Raw genomic sequence first — 18,955 nt, 5'->3', positions numbered from 1 at the left:
TGTGGTACTAAACAATAAACCACATATTATATATAGTATACCACATCTGGTATACTGTGTACATATGTATGTATTTATATTAAATAGAGTATATCATACTACAATATATGTATATCTCATATATAATATTGGTATATATTATGGTATATATTATGTGACATTAAATATAACATTATAATAAATATATATGCTATATATCATTAATATTATATATACACTACAATATATATTATTATGTAGATGTATATAATATGACAGATGTATACTGTATCACAATACACAATCCACACAGTGTATCTATAAGCATGTTAGCATATTATTGCCTCCCCTCTCCTGCCTCCCTTCATCATTTTTGATGTGACCAGGGGTTGTCTGTATGTATGGCTATATTTGTAGTGGTTGCACATTTTGTTGCCGTACTCAGGAGGAGTTGACCATCAGGTTTGGTACTCATCCAATGGCCATAGGGTTTACCAATGATTGCACTTTACCAATTGTGTCCCTTGTGGTACTGCACTGTTTGAGGCATGCAAATTATAGGGCTCATGCTCTGCTCTCCGTGGGGGCACTTCCTGGCTGTGACATTCACACTTCTTTCCAGATGTGGTGCTCCCCGAGGCTGCACCCCTTGGTAGTTCTTACACATACCTGGCTACGGTGAAGCTGGGAATGACTTATGGTATTGGGCACCTCAGAGAGCCTCGCTGTCAGGCTCAATGCAGAGCTACCAACCCCTGTGGGCCTGGGGGCTGAAACTTGAGGTTGAGACTTGCAAGGCAGGAACTCTCTAAGGCACTATGCTACTCATGTAGGCCTTAAAACACATCTTTATACAACTCATTTGTATAAAAATAAATTTATTGCTCAAAGATAATTTTGGGATGTTTTAGCCAATGGGTAAATTCATAGGCAGAAGCTGGTAGATCGCTGATAGCATGGTCATACGTGCCAGGGGTAGGCATGGTGGAGTTTCATCTGCTAGTCAGAATAAGGATTGAGCTTTGGGAGCTGTCTCTACTAGGAACTTGAAACTGTGATATGAATGGTGCCCACTAGGAGAAATGGGCAATAAGAGGAGCATAATGAGAATAACATTCCGGAGCTTCAACATTTAGAGAGTGGGTAGTATGAACCCCAAGTGAGGAAGGGTGTGAGGCAAAAGAAGATAGGGAGGCATTGTAGAGGGCCGAACTCTGGGGTTCCCAGGCTGAGCTAGTCTGTATTGTCAAAGAGAGAAGAGAATAGCTTCATCTCAGGATGATTGCTTCCTGTTCCAACAGCATTGACAGAGCTGAGCAAATGCTTTCCCTGCAGCTGACCTGAAGTGACCCAGATCCTTTTCTGCCCTCAGATTGATGTTTTCCTCTTGTCCTTGATGGACTCAGGCCTGTCTCTTTCTTGGAAATACCTTTGTACTGGAGATCACTGGCCTTCAGTAGACAGCCACCTACCGCTTCCTGTATAAATGAACCTCCAGCCAAAAAACAAAAGAACAAGGAAAACCTGGGCTTTTAATTTTGCTAGTGAGTTTGTTTTTGATGTTCGAAACCAGATTAAATGATTCAGCCAAAAAAAAAAAATGTTCTGAGCTGGATTTACATTCAGGAGAAAATAAGGGGAGTGAATGGAAGTCTTAGAGAGAATCATAGTTTAAAAGAGAAACAGGGAGGAAAGTCAAATGACTTAGAGAATAATTTTTTTTTTTGAGGAAATCCTAGAAGGTGCCCATTCTAGCCTTAAAGATATGTCTTTTAAGGTCACTGTCATTCTTTTATGAAATATTTTGTCTCTGCATTTAATTTAATTATCCACCTCTCTTCCAAGTCTATGCAGTATCCTTCAGGTCTGCTGTTGCCAAGAAGACCTGTTCTATGAAGACATAGAACATAGAACATAGAAGACTATGTTCTTCTCCTGAGGAGAAGAGAGGGGATGGGGATGAGAGAGGTAACAGATTTGCTTAAGGAATAAATATATAACAGAAAATGAGTGAACCTCCCAATGAAGTCCAACATCCTTGGGAAGTAATACCTTCCATATCCTTGTGAATTTCAGAAACTAATGCACCTGTCCCCCGTAACTGTTAATTTGGTTTTCTTTTGTATATTCATACAAATCATTTTGTATGATTGGGAATATGTAGGGTAGTGCTTGGGATCAATGGTTTTACATAAATTTTATTAAAAGTTTCAGCCTTTCTGCCAGGCACTGGTATCATCCCTTCTTTTATAAACAGAGAGACTGTGGGCTGGAGAGACAGTACAGGAAGTATTGTCGTAGCAAGAGTGGGATGGGCACTTTCTAGAATTTCCTGAAAGCACCAAGCTCCAAGCATGCATGCAGCAGATCCTATCTTGTTCCCCAGCATCACATATAGTCTCCTAAGCCCAGAGCCAACAATAACTTTTGAGTACCACCAGGTTCCAAAAAAGAACAAACAGAATCAAACAAAGTAACAAAGCTAATGAAAGCATGAGACCAGAATTGAAAGTGGAATTGGATAATCAGCAGCCAGATCTGGGCTGAATCCTGCCCCTTTTTGGCTACTCATTAACAAGGGCACCCTCCGTGATTCTCTATACTATCCTTTGGTCTTGGAAGGAAGAGTCTGAACCTTTAATGCTTGGGTTTAAAGAGACCATATGAAAGGAAATAGAAATAGATGTGCGGTGCTTTGGCCCCATGCAGGGGAAGTGTTGGTGATGGAGAGACTTAAAATTTTCTGGCCATCACAGAACTCCATGCCTTTGGGCAGTCACTTTGTCTCTACCCTAATGTCTCTATGCTCTGATCAAAGGATTTGAGAGCTGTTTTCAGCCCTGATATCTTTGTGGACAGTAGAAGTGTGTGTGTGTGTGGGGGGGGGGGAGGGCAGGAGGCATGCAGCTTTCTCAAGAAACTGTGGTGAGGAACTTCCCAGCGTATTTGTCTTTAGATTCCCACTTCTCTGGATGTGAGACACCGTTGGAGGAACGAGCCCCAGGCCCGGGAGAACAGCACATCTCTAAGGAGCTTTCATGGGGAAATGCTTCAGAGTATTTACTGCTCTGAAAGGCGAGAGGCTTTGATTCTTGAAAGCTGCTAAGCAAAGTGAGAATTTTTGAAAATCTTGGTACTTCCTAAGCATTTTAGTGAATATTCTTCCACTAATAAAATTCTCTGAGTAATGCATTTCTCGGATGTTTTTAAATGTAAGGAGTGGAGGACTCAATGCTTCAACTTCTAATGAAACTAAATTGAATGTGATTAATAGAAGTTATAAAGTAATTAATACATGACTCTTTATATAAGCTACACCATTGTTTTTTCTTAACAGAAATATTAAAAAGCTATCTAATAAAATGTTTTCACAAGTGTGTGGAAGTTTATGCAAATAAGAACTTTATTAAGGGAATTCACACCAAGATGAGTTTATTTTGTTCTGCTGCTCAGAAGTTGGGGGTATTGTGAGCTAGAGCAATAGAGAGAAGAGAGGGAGGGAAGCAGAGAGAGACATATGAAATGCCAGTCTAGGTTTTCTTCATTGAAACTTCAAAAATAGAAGTGATGCCAACTGTCGTATTTGCAATATCATCTGTGACATGACCTTCTTTCATTCTACTTTCCTGAGTGCTTGCAACTTCTGGGACAGATAATACAAAGTAGGATAATACCATGTGGAGCATTTACTCTGTGAGAACACTGTGCCTATCCTTTGTTTTAAGAACTTCCAAGCTACTTTATGAGGTAGGAAATATTCTTATTCTGGTTTTACAGATGACAAAGCAGAGGGTGAGTTGAGTAGCTTGTTAAGGTCACTGCTCTGAGTCTCAAAAGAGTCAGAACTTGACCTTGCCTTAGTCTAAAACCTAGAGCACATTTTAAAAAATATTTAAGTGAAAATTTAGTCTTTAATTTTCTATTTTTGTGGACCAAAGAGGTTATTTTTACATGCAATTATAGTTTATATCATGTGTGTACAGCACTGTTACCACACATAGTTTTGATGGACACACTCACCATTCTAGAGAATATAAGTTTTGGGGAGATGGGGTAGGGAGGGTCCACACTCAGCAGTGCTCAGGGCTTACTCCAGCCTCTGAACTCAGGGATCACTCCTGGCAGAATTTGAAGTGCCAGAGATTGAACTGGACTGGTTGCATGGAAGCAAGTGCCCTACCAGCTGTCCTATTCCTCCAGCCACAAATACATACATTCTTAACCACCATTTATCACTGGGTAGCTCTTTAGTCTTGCATAATTTGTTAGCATGACCTGAGAATGCTTCGATTCTTTTCTCAAGTTTGTCAGTGGTCTTCCTTATAGATTCACTGCATTCACAGGTAGTGATCTGCTTCAATAGTTGTGTCCACCTCTGTGTTGGTGCTCAAATCTGCAATTGGAAATGGGTCTTCGTGTCAGTCACTAGGGTTCCGTGAGGTCAGGAGGCAGCTCCCCACCACTAGTGTGCTTATAAGAGGAGGGAAAGCTGTGAGTGCTCTATCTACCGTGGGAAGGCTCAGTGAGATGGTGGCTGGAAGCCCTCCAGGAAGAGGGTTCTCATACAGAATTAAATCTACCAGCACCAGTCTCTAAGCATCCCACACTCCAGGGCTAGGAAGAATAAATATCCGCTCATTAACTCACCCAGTCTGTAGCATTTTGTTATGATGCTGGTCTCCATCTCCAGTGCTCTGTATTTCAAAGTATCTCCCTTTTAATTGCCATTACTTACCTTTAAATATGACAAGTATATCTACTTGAAATCAAATCAACTCTCAGCAACATGAAAGTGTGCAGTATGAAGTTGTCAGTGACTTGCTAATTGTGCTTCAGTTCGCCAGGGTGCCCTCACCCACCTGTTCTCTGCTCCAGCTGAATGGCTCCCACCTCTCTGCCCCCGGGAAACAGCCTTCCTATTTGCTATTTCTGTGAGCTTGGCTACTGATAATAACTCATCTAAGTGGAGTCACCCAGGAGTGGAGTAGTTGTTTTTATTGTTAGTGGCTAATGCCACATAGCATAATGTTTTTCAGGTTCATTCATGTGCACTCTATGTCACAAATTTTAAAAATACTGAATAATATTATGCAGCTTGAATATAGCACATTTGCTTTATCCATTAATCTGTCCATGGAATCTCCCAGTCTAATGGGTAGGAGTTTGTTCTCTCTCTCTCTCTCTCTCTCTCTCTCTCTCTCTCTCTCTCTTTCTCTCGCTTGTTAACTCTTTCTGCCCATAGATTTATTTTTATAGACATTTTTGTGAATTTTTATTGATTGACCAAAGACACTGTCTAAACTTATGGAATATAATGTGTTGATTTATCACAGTTATATATTGTATTTTCATCATGGTAGTTTTAGCACCTTATCTAGTCATAATTATTATTTTTTATAATAAATAATAATCATTCTTTTATAATAAATAATAGTTATTCTTTTATCAACAATCTTGAGATTTAGTCTCTTGATGACTTTGACATTTGTAATTTAGCATAATTGACTACAAACATGGATCTCTACATCACATCTGTCGGGTTTATTTATCTATCAGTTGCAAATTGTGTCCTTCAGCTAATTATTTCCAGTTGCTTGACCTCAGCTCTGAGTAACTGCTCTTTCACTCTGTTCTTATAAAATCAACTTTTAAAAAGATATATAAATGAGATCACACAGTTTTTGTCTTTATCACTGTCTGGTTTTATGCATGCATCCAAGTTCCACGTTGTTGCAAATGGCAGGTTTCCTTCTTTCTCTTGAGGAATAATATTCTATTTTTCCTGTTGATCTTTGATTTATTTGTTTTTCTCCTTGCCTTTATCCCAAAGACTTTTTACCAATTGATTCTATGATGGACACTTAGGTTGTTTTCATATCTTGCTTATCAATAATGCTTCAATACACATGGCAGTAAAGCTTTCTTTGGAAACATCTATCAGTCTGTTGTAACCCATCTTAATATGGGCCATCTGCCTTATTAAGTCACTGATTAAAAAAAATCATCTTTAATTCTACTTTACATTCTGAGTTCCTCACACAGTGTCTGGCACAGGAGAGAGACTCAATAAGTATTTGGAAGAATAAATTTCAATTTGAGTGAAAGAAAACCAACTGTTTGGAAACATCAACAATATGTGTCCAACAAAAGAAAAGCATAATATGTTATTTTTTGCAAAGGTAGCGGGGCAGGGATTTGAAGAGGAATCTGGAACCTAAAATATCAAAAATTAATTTCACATTTTGCTAAGCTTTCAAATCATTCACCAAACCACAATGATGTAACTACTTTCATAAATCCATTAATACACTCTGGGCTATTGTCTCCTGCCTCAAAGACTCTCCTTTGCCAAATTGAGAATTATCCTTCAGCCCCCGAGTTTGTCCTCTGTTCCTTACTTTAAAAGGCTTGTACACAATTCCAGAAAGGAAACTTGGCCTTTCATCCCTGTTCCATCAACCATTATTTTAATGAATGCTGGAACTGGTTCAGCTTGCGAATGGAAGTATTTCTAGAATCTCTTGTCAGCATTTAAAAAAATCTCTTTGGTCATGAGAAATTTATATTAAAAATCCAAACATAATCTCCTATTAAAAAAGATAAACCTTATGAAAGTTCACTTCTCAAAAAGATAAAATGTCAGCCTTTAGAAATTAGATTTTCCATTCCTATATAAGATTGTGGAAATCTTATATGTCAACTTATTTTAAGGTGGGTCTGCTTGAAGATGGATCTGCTTCTGTCAGTTTTCACATTGGTATACCCTAGGAGCCCGGATCTTGTTAGAAATCTGGCTGGTGCAGAAATCTTTCACAGGTGCTCCAGGAATGCAAATGAAAGAGTTTGACCCTTGTTGAGAATCCATTTACGATGTGTCCAGAGCAGCAGCAACCCTGCAAGGTATGGCTCTTGTTCCCAAACTATAACTTCTAGGAAAGAAGCTAAAACCAAATGGAAGAATGCCTGCTTCATGAGCAGAGGGGAGAAGGCAGATGGAATAGGGAAGGGATCACTAAGACAATGATGGCCAGAGGAATCAGTCGGGATGGGAGATGCATGCTGAAAGTAGATAATGGACCAAACATGATGACCTCTCAGTATCTATGTTGTAAGTCATAATGCCCAAAAGTAGAGAGAGAGTATGGGGAATATTGTCTGCCATGGAGGCAGGAAAGAGGGGTATACCCGGGATATTGGTGGTGGGGAATGTGCACTTTTAGAGGAATGGGTATTTGATAATTGTGTGATTGTAACCCAAACATGAAAGCTTGTAGCTATCTCATGGTGATTCAATAAAATAAAAAAAAACGCAGTGCAAATAACTCAGAACTTTAACACACACACACACACACACACGCACACACACACACGCACACACACACACACGCACACACACATACACTGCACCCTTCCGTTCCTTTTCTTTCCCTCCCCTCCCTCCCCTTCCCTCTCCTCTACTCCCATATCTTCCCTCACCTTCCCTAATCTCCCCTCCCCTTCCCTTTCCTTTCCTCCTATATTTGCCCATGCTAACAAAACATGGGAATTCTCTTCACACTTCCATTTGCTGTGATAGATAACGGAGTAGATTCCCTTTAAATTTCCTTTTTATTGTCTGAACTTCTCAACCTTCTTCTCTGAGATACAATACACTGTGGCTTATTTACTTGAGATTGAAGCATTTGGGCACAGTTGGACACCCCACCAGACTGCTGTGCCACCTTGTGATGAAGCTAAGTTCTGCTTTCTCTTCTGAGTTTTTACATGGTGTGAAGAGATAGTCAAGGTAAGACACTTGACTTATACCCATGTTTCATCCCCAATAATTCATATAGTCCCCAGAGCCCCGACAGGAGTGATTTCTGAACTCAGGCATGAGCCTGAGCAATACAGGGTATTGCCCCCCAAACAAAAACCAACAACAAATAGAGTTTATTAAAAGTCCGATATCAAAGTTCATGCCTTATATTCAGGAGTTTATTTCTCAGTAAGTGGGGGAAGGAACCTGAGACTTTATATTCTTGTCAATTCAACAAAAGACTACTGTGTTTTCTGTAAGGGGTGGAGAGAGGGAAGAGAAGGACTGAGAACTAATTTTAGCTCATATTTGGCTCCTTGATAACAGTCTAGAACAGGTAGTTATGAAGAGAAACTTTGGTCTTTTGTATTTCTCTTCACTATTAGCCTAGATTTCACATAGATGTATTTTATTTATTTTCCTCCATGCTGTCTATGTTTCTGTGAAATTCTTGTCTTTTCAGGGAGTTCTGTGTTATAATAGTTTATCTTCCTTTTCTTTCTTTTTCACCCAGTGTCCTCAAATGTTCATCTAGTCTAACAGCTTTAGAGAATATTTTTTGTGGGTTATTTACTTATTTTTTTAATTGAATCACTGTGAGGCTTGTCTGAACTTGTGGAGAGGGGTGTTGAGCATGGCTGTAGCTAGGTTCCGGTGGTCTTTGGTTGCTGGGAGCTCTGCTTGGGGCGGGGAGGGAAAGCCCATCCCCTCTAAGGGGCCCTGGAGAAGACAGCCAGGTGTGCGGGTATGAGACTCTCTGCATTGCTCTCTTCTGGGAGCTTGCTTTTAAGTCTCTGGATGTTGGCCATTGATGGGATTACACACACCTGGGTTCCTCTGCCGGTAACGTCATGTGTGAGGTTTGTCCGAACATGTGGAGAGGGGCCTTGAGCATGGCTGTAGCTAGGTTCCAGTGGTCTTTGGCCACCGGGAGCTCTGCTTGGGGTGGGGAGGGAAGCTGGAGCCCATCCACTCTGATGGGCCCTGGGGAAGATAGCTAGGCGTGCAGGCAAGAGACTCTATTTGGACAAGCCTCATGCATGAAGGTACCGGCAGAGGAACCCAGATGTGTGTAATCCCATCAACAGCCAACATCAGAGACTTAAAAGCAAGCTCCCAGAAGCAATATCTTATAACCTACTTCTCCCTTTGGTAGAAACTAAGAAGCTGCTGAGAGTTTCCTGCCCACATGGGACAGCCTCGCAAGCTTCCCATGGTGTATCCATATGCCAAAGCCAGAAACCAGCTGGATCTCATTCCCCTGACCCTGAAAGAGCTGCCAATGTGGCATCGTTGGGAAGGCTGAGTGGAGAGAGGCTTCTAAAATCTCAGGGATAGGACGAATGGAGAGGTTACTGAGACCACTTGAGCAATTCGACGATCAATGGGATTTTGTTATTCGTGATTTGTGATTGAATAACTGTGAGATACAGTTACAAAACTTTCATGTTTGATTTCAGTCATACAATAATCAAACACCCATCCTTCCACCAGTGCACATTCTCCACCACCGACATCCCCGTATACCACCCCCCTTTCCCACCCTCCCCCAAACTCTGTGACAAATAATTTCCCCATACTCTCTCTACTTTTGGGCTTTATGGTTTGCAATGCAGATACTGAGAGGTTATCACGTTTGGTCCTTTATCTACTTTCAGCACACATCTCCCATCTCGAATAATTCCTCCAACCATCATTGTCTCAGTGATCCCTTCTGTATTCCAGCTGCCTTCTCCCCCAGCTCATGAGACAGGCTTCCAACTATGGGGCAGTATTCATGGTCCTCGTGTCTACTATCCTTGGGTGTCAGTCTCATATTATGTTATTTTATACTCCACAAATGAGTGCAGTAATTTAGAGAATGTTTTCAACTTGAGTCAAGGTCATGTCATTCTGTTTCCATGGAATGGAATGCAGATATGTCCTTAGATATTCATAGGCAATTCTACAGTGACTTCCCAGCTAGGTCTTTATTGATAATTTTCTTATTTTTGCTTTTAGTTAATGATAGGATCTCTATTTTTGTTTGTTTATAATAGGGTATGGTATCACTCATTTAAAGTCTGTTATTGGCAGGGATGCCATTAGGCATAAAGATGAGTATATTATTTGCCTTCAGGACAGAAATGATGGAATGAGTGGGGGCATAAAAGACAGTGTTAAGGGGCCAATGAGGATCTGGGCAAATAAACAGGCAGTCATATTCAAGCTGGGTTGAGTTGCAAAAACCAAGCGAAATGGAAATCTTTGGGAGATCTATATGGAGTTCTAAGATCCTTACCAGAGAAGAGGTAAAGTTTGAACAGAAGCCTTGTAACACTAAAACCCAATAATGACTTTATTTTGTAGCTATTCGAACTTTTCTATGACTGATGTGTATGTATGTGTGCATGTATGTGTATCTATGTGTCACTGTCACTGATTCACTGATCACTGTCATCCCGTTGTTCATTGATTTGTTCGAGCGGGCACCAGTAACGTCTCTCAATGTGAGACTTATTGTTACTGTTTTTGGCATATCCAAAATGCCACAGGTAGCTTGCCAGACTCTGCCGTGCGGGTGCAATACTCCCGGTAGCTTGCCGGGCTCTCAGAGAGGGGCGGAGGAATCAAACACGTGTCGGCTGCATGAAAGGCGAACGCCCTACCGCTGTGCTATTTCTCCAGCCCGTATCTATATATGTGATATTTATGCTTATATATCTATACATACACACTATATATATATATATATAGAGAGAGAGAGAGAGAGAGAGATCTGAACATTTTCTTCTCATCTAACCTTCATGTCCTAACGAATAATCACATTCTTTCATGTCTCTGTTCTTGCATTGATTTAGGTTCTGTTTCCATCATGATAACAAAAGACAGGTACTCTAATTTTTAAGGATCAACAAAGGTCGCCTGAGCTGCTGAAATAGAATTAGAAAGAAGGAGGGTGTTGAGATAAGGACAGAAAAAAAAAGAAGATCAGATTAAGTAGAGTCTTGTGGATCTTACCATATAGACATTTTTTTATTGTTAGTAGGTGGTTAACTACTGGGGACTTTTAAGTAGAAAGATAATGCGCTAAAGCTCATGTTTTTAAAGGGTCTCTCTAGCTGTTGTTGAGTGTTGAGGCATGTTAGTGTTGAGAAGCAATTTAGAAGTAACTGGGTGGAAGCAGAGAGATCACTTTGGAGACTAAGTTATCCAGGCAGGAGATGAAGGAGCCTTGCACTCTGTGGAGAAGAGTGCTAGGCTTCTTTGTGAAGAACTGCTTATAGTTGGGCCTTGCTGATGGGTTAGAACTGGGATGTGATAGAAAGACATTAGGTATTTGGAACTGAGACACTAATAAAATCTAATTGCTGTGGACTTCAGTGGAGAAACTCTAGAAAAAGCATAGTTTTGGGCAATGATAAATCTCAAGCCTCCGGAGCAGTGGCACAGTTAATCACCATCCAAATGTAGACTCTGGTTTACCACTAGATTCTACTAGAGGAAAGTTGAACCTCCAGAAGAGGTCTTTTGACATCCCAGGAAGTAACATCTTAAAGACTGTCTTAAGGGTTTTCCAGTGTTACACTGTTTCTCACATGAGAAGTAGAGATCTGAAAAAATGTTGCTATCAATAGTTTGGTGTCTCTGTCAGAACTTCTGTGAAGAATCTTCAGAGATGGTTATCAGAGAGAATTCACATACTACGCTAGGTAATATGATGAAAGGATATGCATTTTTAAAGGACTAGAAGGAGTAGCTAGAATGTTAGGTAGAATTAGTAGAATGTGAGGGATCTTAAGATTTCAACTGTGGTAAATTACTGGCAATCCTAGTGGTAGCAGGATGAGAGAGGAGCTGAGGCCACTAGTGGAAGCAAAATCTAGGGCATACACAAAAACGTCTAGGGCATTTGAACCAGGGCAAGGGCTGAGCAGTACGAGATCTGAGGACCCTGGGCCTGAAGCAGAGAGGAAGGAGGCACACCTAGGCTTGCTGTTCCTCCTGCCCTCTTCTATCTGCTTCTTGAACTCCCCACCTCAAGGCAGGAAGGCAAGGGAATCTCAGAACATGGTTTATGAGGGAGTAGAGATCTCTATTCATGGCATGCAGGGTAAAAAAAAAGGAGAAAAATTGAAGCCTGACTAGTATGGGTAGTATAGAAAACCATGGGTAATCCTCCTCATTGAGATGAAAAACAAAATAAAATGAGTGGATTCCTACCTCAGAATGAAAAGAAATGCAGAAGATATGGAAGCCAGCTTCAGATCCTTATGAAATACAGTCAGAACTCAGAGAACAAAGAACATTTTAAATGAGAACTTGGTTAGATGTAAAACTTTTGCATTTTTCAGGTTAATTTTCATTTTCTTTGTAGTAGAAGGGCCAGCAGGGAAAGAGGGGACTATGAAAAGCATATTCTGCTCACAGCCACTCCTGGAGGCAAGTAATTTCACCTGATTGAATCAATGGAGGAAGATTCTAAGTGGAGAAAGAATAGAGGATGGTGTAGAAGCATTAATTAGGACAATAAAATAAAATAGAAGTGAAGATTAGTAACCCTTTAATGATATTCTCAAGGTCAAATTCTTTTCCAAAAACTTGGATCCTGGTTGAAAGTTCAGACTAAAAGAATCATTTATCTATATAGAGCAACTTGCTAGAGCATTCTGACCAGCAAATGACTTCGATATCCACGTCATGGCTTTGGGAAACTGAATAAATTAAGATTTTGAGGTATTCACAATATTAAAAGCAGTTTGCAAGAGTGACAGGCACTGTGTAGAAGCCAGGGTCCTTCTTTGCTTATAGCCTACATGGTCTGATTTCCTCAGTGTCCCGCCTTTTGGGTCCCTAAGGTGACCAGGAATCCTTACAGCTGAAGGTGATTGGGATGCATGTGGAGCCTCACATCTTAATGCCCCATCACCGAGCGGATCATTTGGTGCCCAGGGAGTTCCAGGCCAATCACTGGAAGGCACCCTAGTGACGTTATTTAACCTTTATTCACCCTTTAAGATTCTCTCTCCAAATAGGGGCATAATATGGGGTCTGAGTTGTAGGGATTGGGAACACACACAAATGTTGAAGGAGAATCTCATTTAACTCCATACAACTGGCTCAGAGTAGTGATTAACCTGAACATAATCCCTTTTCAGAGGTATTTCTATTACTACTTTCTTAAAATAATTGGCCCAATTAATCAGACTTCAAGGAAACCCTGTGAAACTCCTTTGCAGACTGTGAAGTGCTGTGCAGACATGGTCGCGTTGGTTCCTTTGTCCTGATTTCTAGTTCCTTTGAGATTGTAGCTCTAATCACACTTGCAACATGCGGCATTTCCATGAAATTATAAGACATCTGAGAAGTTCAAGAAGTCAAGAATCTGTCACAACAAAATAGATTTTCCCACATTAATGATAAAATTTAGTGCTAATATAAAAAATAGAATAGAAAGTCTTGCTTTTGCATCTGATATCACCAGCCTTGGACAATGTAAGTAATGTTATTCTTTGCAAGCATCCTAACCTAGGGAGATCTGTTGGCTATAGCCCATATGAAATCTGACTCTGAGAGCTCAGCAAGCCATATTTTGCAAAACAATTTGTCGCCGAGAGAGCTCTTCCCCTTTATGAGCATGGTTTCAAGGAGGCACTGAATCTTCAGTAGTTCTAAATTCAATCCCATGGTTTGTAATTTTTGTAGACAGCCCAGATTTTATTTTGTCGTCTGCAAGTCTGAAGTTTAAAATGTATATAATTTGATTTTCTTTCCCTAGAGATATTTTATCTATCTGATATATGTCTTTATATCAGCTTAAGCGAGTCAAAATTTCCATAAAGGTCATGGTTAAGAATCTTTAAGTATAAGATCAGAGAGGCTCTAAGAAATTATTTGCTCATTTAAAAAAAACTTGTCAGGATGGGTATTTGGTTTGCTTCACATATAACTTCCAGAAACGGTTCTATTTATTTTGCTTTTATATTAAACTGTTATTTTCTTTTACTTATTCTGATTTATCTTTTTTTTTTAATTTATTTATTTTTAATTAGAGAATCACCGTGAGGGTACAGTTACAGATTTATACACTTTTGTGCTTATACTTCCCTCATACAAAGTTTGGGAACCCATCCCTTCACCAGTGCCCATTCTCCACCACCCGTAAACCCAGTGTCCCTCCCACCCTCCCCAATCCCATCTCCCCCCCACCCCACCCTGCCACTGTGGCAAGGCATTCCCTTCTGTTTTCTCTCTCTAATTAGCTGTTGTGGTTTGCAATAAAGGTGTTGAGTGGCCGCTGTGCTCAGTCTCTAGCCCTCATTCAGCCCGCAACTCCCTTCCCCCACATGGCCTTCGACTACAATGTAGTTGGTGATCGCTTCTCTGAGTTGACCTTTCCCCGGAACGTGAGGCCAGCCTCGAAGCCATGGAGTCAACCTCCTGGTACTGATTTATCTTTGATAATTCTCATGTTGGAGTTTTGAAAATATATCAAACCAAAAATTATTTTTATTCAAATTTGTGTTATAAAATTGTTGATTTTATTAATCTCAATAGAATGAATATTTTAATAGTAAAAGGTGTAAATCGTTCACCTAAATGTAGTAGGTGATTTATATTTTTCATATTTAATATTTGTACATACCTCAAAGACCCTGGAGTAATTTAGGAGTTTTAATGTTTTTTAACTTATTTTTTTTATTAGTGAATCACCATGAGTTACAGTTGCAAACTTATGAGCTTTCATGTCTGCATTTTGTTTACATCCCTCCACCAGTGCCCATCCCCTCCAGGGAGTTTTAATCTTTTAAAGGTGGGGACATTGTGGCTCAGAGGGAATACACATACTGAATTGTACATTTCTACCACGGGTTAGATGATGTGTGAGCTCTTTAAAGCTGTGGTATGAGTGGGGGCCAATGAAATGAGTGGTGTGGTAGAAATTCAGGAAGTATTCACCTCATTTAATTTTACCCTGTTTTTGGTATGTGTTTTGATTTTAGAGGGGGAATAAAAGTTTGGATAATATTTATAGTCTCTCAGATGTAGATTAAATGTTTTCAAATCAGCAAGCAAGCCAATTAATAAGACATGTATGTATAATATACATGTCTTATTAATTCTAAAGGCTCTAAAGTCAATTATGAAGATGAGGCTCAGAAATATATGAAATAACTGAATTCATAAGTAAAGACTATATGTAAATATGCCTAGGTGCTTTACATAGTGATTTATTTTTTTAATTTATTTTATTTTTATTTAACTAAATTTTTTTTTGATTTTTGGGTCACACCTGGTGATGCACAGGGGTTACTCCTGACTCATGTACTCAGGCATTACTCCTGGGGTGCTCAGGGGACCATATGGAATGCTGGGAATCAAACCTGGGTCGGCCACGTGCAAGGCAAATGCCCTACCTGCTGTGCTATTGCTCCAGCCCCGTAGTGATTTATTCTTAAAGCAAATAACCAGTTTTCTTAGGATTTTTTTCAGGATTTAATATTTTCCTCTTACATTTTTATATTATTTTTTAAATTGAATCACAGTGATATACACATTTAAAAAATTGTTCATGATTGAATTTCAGTCATATAATATTCCAACATCTGAACACCCATCCCATCACCAGTGTACTTTTCCCATCACCAATGGTTCCGGTTCCAGTACGCCCCCCCCAATCTCACTGCCTGTAACTATGACAGGCACTTCTCTTCTCTCTATCTCTATCTCTCTCTGTCTCTCTGTCTCTCCCTGTCTCTGTCTCTGTCTTTCTCCCCTTTTGGGCCTTACAGTTTGTAGGAAAGATAATGAAAGGTTATCAGGTATATCCCTTTACCTGTATCCTTCACGCTCCCCCCCCCCCCCACACACACATACACAATACAACACACACTCTGTGGCAAGCCTCCAACTATTGACCTATCCTGGCCCCTGTTTACTCTTACCTTGGATATTAGTCTCCCTCCCTCTCTCTCTCTCTCTCTCTCTCTCTCTCTATATATATATATATATATATATATATATATATTTCTTAGGATTCTTTATTGCAAACACAATTGGATGCTTGAAATATTTCTATAATTAAAGGGAAGGTTATGTATCTGTAGAGATGTCCCCTCTGTCATTGTTTTGTTAAAGAGTTCCTTTCTTGGGGCCCAAGTGATGATACAGCAGTCACGATTCTTGTGTCTTACTCCCTGGCACTCCCTCTGTCTCTCCAAGCCCACCATGAGTGATCCCTGAGCCCAGAGCCAGGAATGCCACATTGAGCATAGCCTGGAGTGGCCCAAAAACAATGAAAGAAAGAATTCTTTTTGCTTTAATTTCTTCCCCTTCCACAGCCCTCCAATTTCTATATACTGTAGCAACTAGAAAGTACAATTATACTGAAAGCAAAAGTCTACAAACAGGTATTGGCACCAGATTCTGCACCAGGCCCCAGGCATGGGGTGAATAAAGAACAAGAAACGTTCCTTGTCTAGGGATGTTACATTGGTCCTTAGCAGAACTTAGCAGTCACATCATTAATATGGGGATTGCTTCAATTTTTGTCATCACAGCCCAGTGTCTTGGAGGGTATTCCCAGCACTTTAGCGAGATGAATATGCTTGCTTGCTTGTTTCAGTGACATGGTTGCTAAGGTGGGTGTGCGGTCATTGGGTCATTGTTATCATTGTTGCTTTGGGGGATTTATAGAAGTTTTTCCTTTGTTTAGGACAGTTTGCCTCCCCTTTCCTTTACAACAACTGCGATGTACTCCCAGTAAAACAAGGTTGCACTCTTCTCCCCTGCCTTTGAGACAACTTGGTATGGTTGATGAAAAAGTTGCTTCATAGAAACTGTTTGGAAGTGTTTTTGATACTTTAATTTCTTGGAAAAGCTTAAAGAAGATTGGGAGTAAGTCCTCTTTAAAGGTTTGGAAAAATTCACTAGTGAATCCATCTGGGCCAGGACTTTTGTGCTTGGAGAGACTTTTTACTACCATTTCAATTTCCTTGATGGTGATAGGTCTCTTCAGGTATTCCAGGTCTTCTTGGTTCAGCCTTGGGAGGCTATAGGAGTCTAGGAATTTATCCATTTCCTCAAGATTTTAGTATTTCGTGGCATAAAGATTCTCAAAGTAATCTCTGAGGATCCTTTAAATTTCTGTAATTTCTGTTGTAATGTCCCCCTTTTCATTTCTGATTCAGTTTATTAGGGTTTCTCTTTCCCTTTTTTTGTGAGTCTTGCTAGAGGTCTGCCACGGAGGCAGGGGAGGGTGAGAATGGGATATCGGTGGTGGGGAATGTGCACTGGTGGAGGGATGGGTGTTTAATCATTGTGAGATTGTAACCCAAATATGAAAGCTTGTAACTATCTCATGGTGATTCAATAAAATAAAATTTTAAAAAAAGAGAAAGAGTTGCCTGTGTGGTAGTTATGCTGCAGAGATCGGACAGGAAGATCTCTGTATGGAAGAGAATTCATTCGTACCAATATAATGCATTGCAGTTTGGAAAGAGGAGCAACTCACGTTGGTTTTGTTTTGCCTGGTGCCACACAGGGTGGTTCTCAGGGCTAGCTCGTGGCTCTGCACTCAGAGACCACTCCTGCCTGGCTTGAGAGACCACTTGGGGTACTGCAGATAAAACCTTACCCACACTGGCCCCATTTTCATTAAGACTGCTGTTTTCCTGTCCGCAAGCAGGGCCTGGTCTTCACGTGGCAGTGTTCTTACAAAGAGCCACTGGGAGTGCAGGGGTGAGTAAAGCATTCCCTGGGGCTGGGGATAGAGTGTAGAGGGTGAGGCTTGCATGGGGCCAACCCGTGTTTGATCCCGGGACCGCATCTGGTCCCCAGAGGCCCTCCAGGAATGACTCCTGAGTGCAGAGTCATGTGTAAGCCCTGAGTACCACCAGGTGTGGCCAAACCAACCCCCCCACCACCAATTATTCAGTTTCCACAAGCTACTGGGACTCTCCATTTCTCGATGTACAGGGACTCTTACTCTGGGTACATAGGGTATGCTCCCTTCTCTCCGGAAAGCCCACGTAGTTCCTGGAGCTAGTATCTTTATTTAACGAAATTCCTTTTGTTCTTGGTGTCTTCTCCTGAAATCTTTTTCTGTGATGAAAAAAGGCCCAGTGGGAGGAGTTGGGATTGACTCAATTTCCTGTAAAGAAGCCTTATTTTAATGAGATAAAATGTCCCCATTATACCCTGGCAGAGAACCACGGCATCCCTGAATATCTGAGTGACAGGGATAAGCTCTCAGATCCTCAGATCCAGTGCTTCTGGGTACTGCCTGCCAGCTCTCTCCTTGGGGCTAGGGACCTGTGTGTCCCCTCTCTTCAGGAACTTGCATGCCTCCCTAGCCTCACCTCCCTCAACACCCACTGGCACCTTCGTTTAAGGATGCACCACTGGAGTCTGACTCTGATTTTTTCTAATAAACTTTGCCCTTTTGACTCAGCCAAACTCATTTTGATGTTGCTTGTCTATGATTTTGTCTGAAAGTACCCCTTCATGACTAAGAAAATATTTTTTCCCACCCCCTAAAAAATATTTTTGATCTCATTCATGACTTTGTGGATTCAGGAATTGGAAAGGCTTCATGTGGGCTGTTTTCACTTGGAATTTCTCTTGCAGATGCTACTGGGTGTCAAAATGCTTCGCAGACTTTGCAGGTGGTTTACCCACATGGTGGGTGATAGTTGGTGACTTGGCGACAGTGTGTCAAGGCGTGCACATGCCCTTTAGAGCCAGGCTCCCTCCAACCACAGTGAATGTTCTGAAAACCACCCATGGTTCTTTCTTATGCCAACATATTTTTGCTTATTTGAAAAACCACACAATTCTGCCCTTTAACCATAAATTATATTTTAACATTTTATGTTGAAAATGTGTATGGATGATCTCTATTTCCAGAACTTCTTTGAATAGGTCTTGTTCTTTAGGGTTGGCATGAAACTAAGGTCAAGGATTTCATTATTTAACTCAGGTGTAGATGTGGTTGTACCTTCATAAATCTGGTTACATAGTGATGGTTCCTCTTATCCTGAACATATTTGAACTAAGGATGACTTACCTGCTTTCAGTGCATGCATGCAATATGCAATGCTCATGTAGAGATAGAATGACTAATAAACACTGATTTTCCAAAAGGAAGACTTAAGAGACACAGAGAAGTCATTTGTTCATAGAAACTGAAATATAGCT

Source organism: Sorex araneus, chromosome 5 (genome assembly GCF_027595985.1).
Source record: "Sorex araneus isolate mSorAra2 chromosome 5, mSorAra2.pri, whole genome shotgun sequence".
Taxonomy (NCBI): domain Eukaryota; kingdom Metazoa; phylum Chordata; class Mammalia; order Eulipotyphla; family Soricidae; genus Sorex; species Sorex araneus.
Note: the sequence above shows the minus strand (reverse complement) of the source record.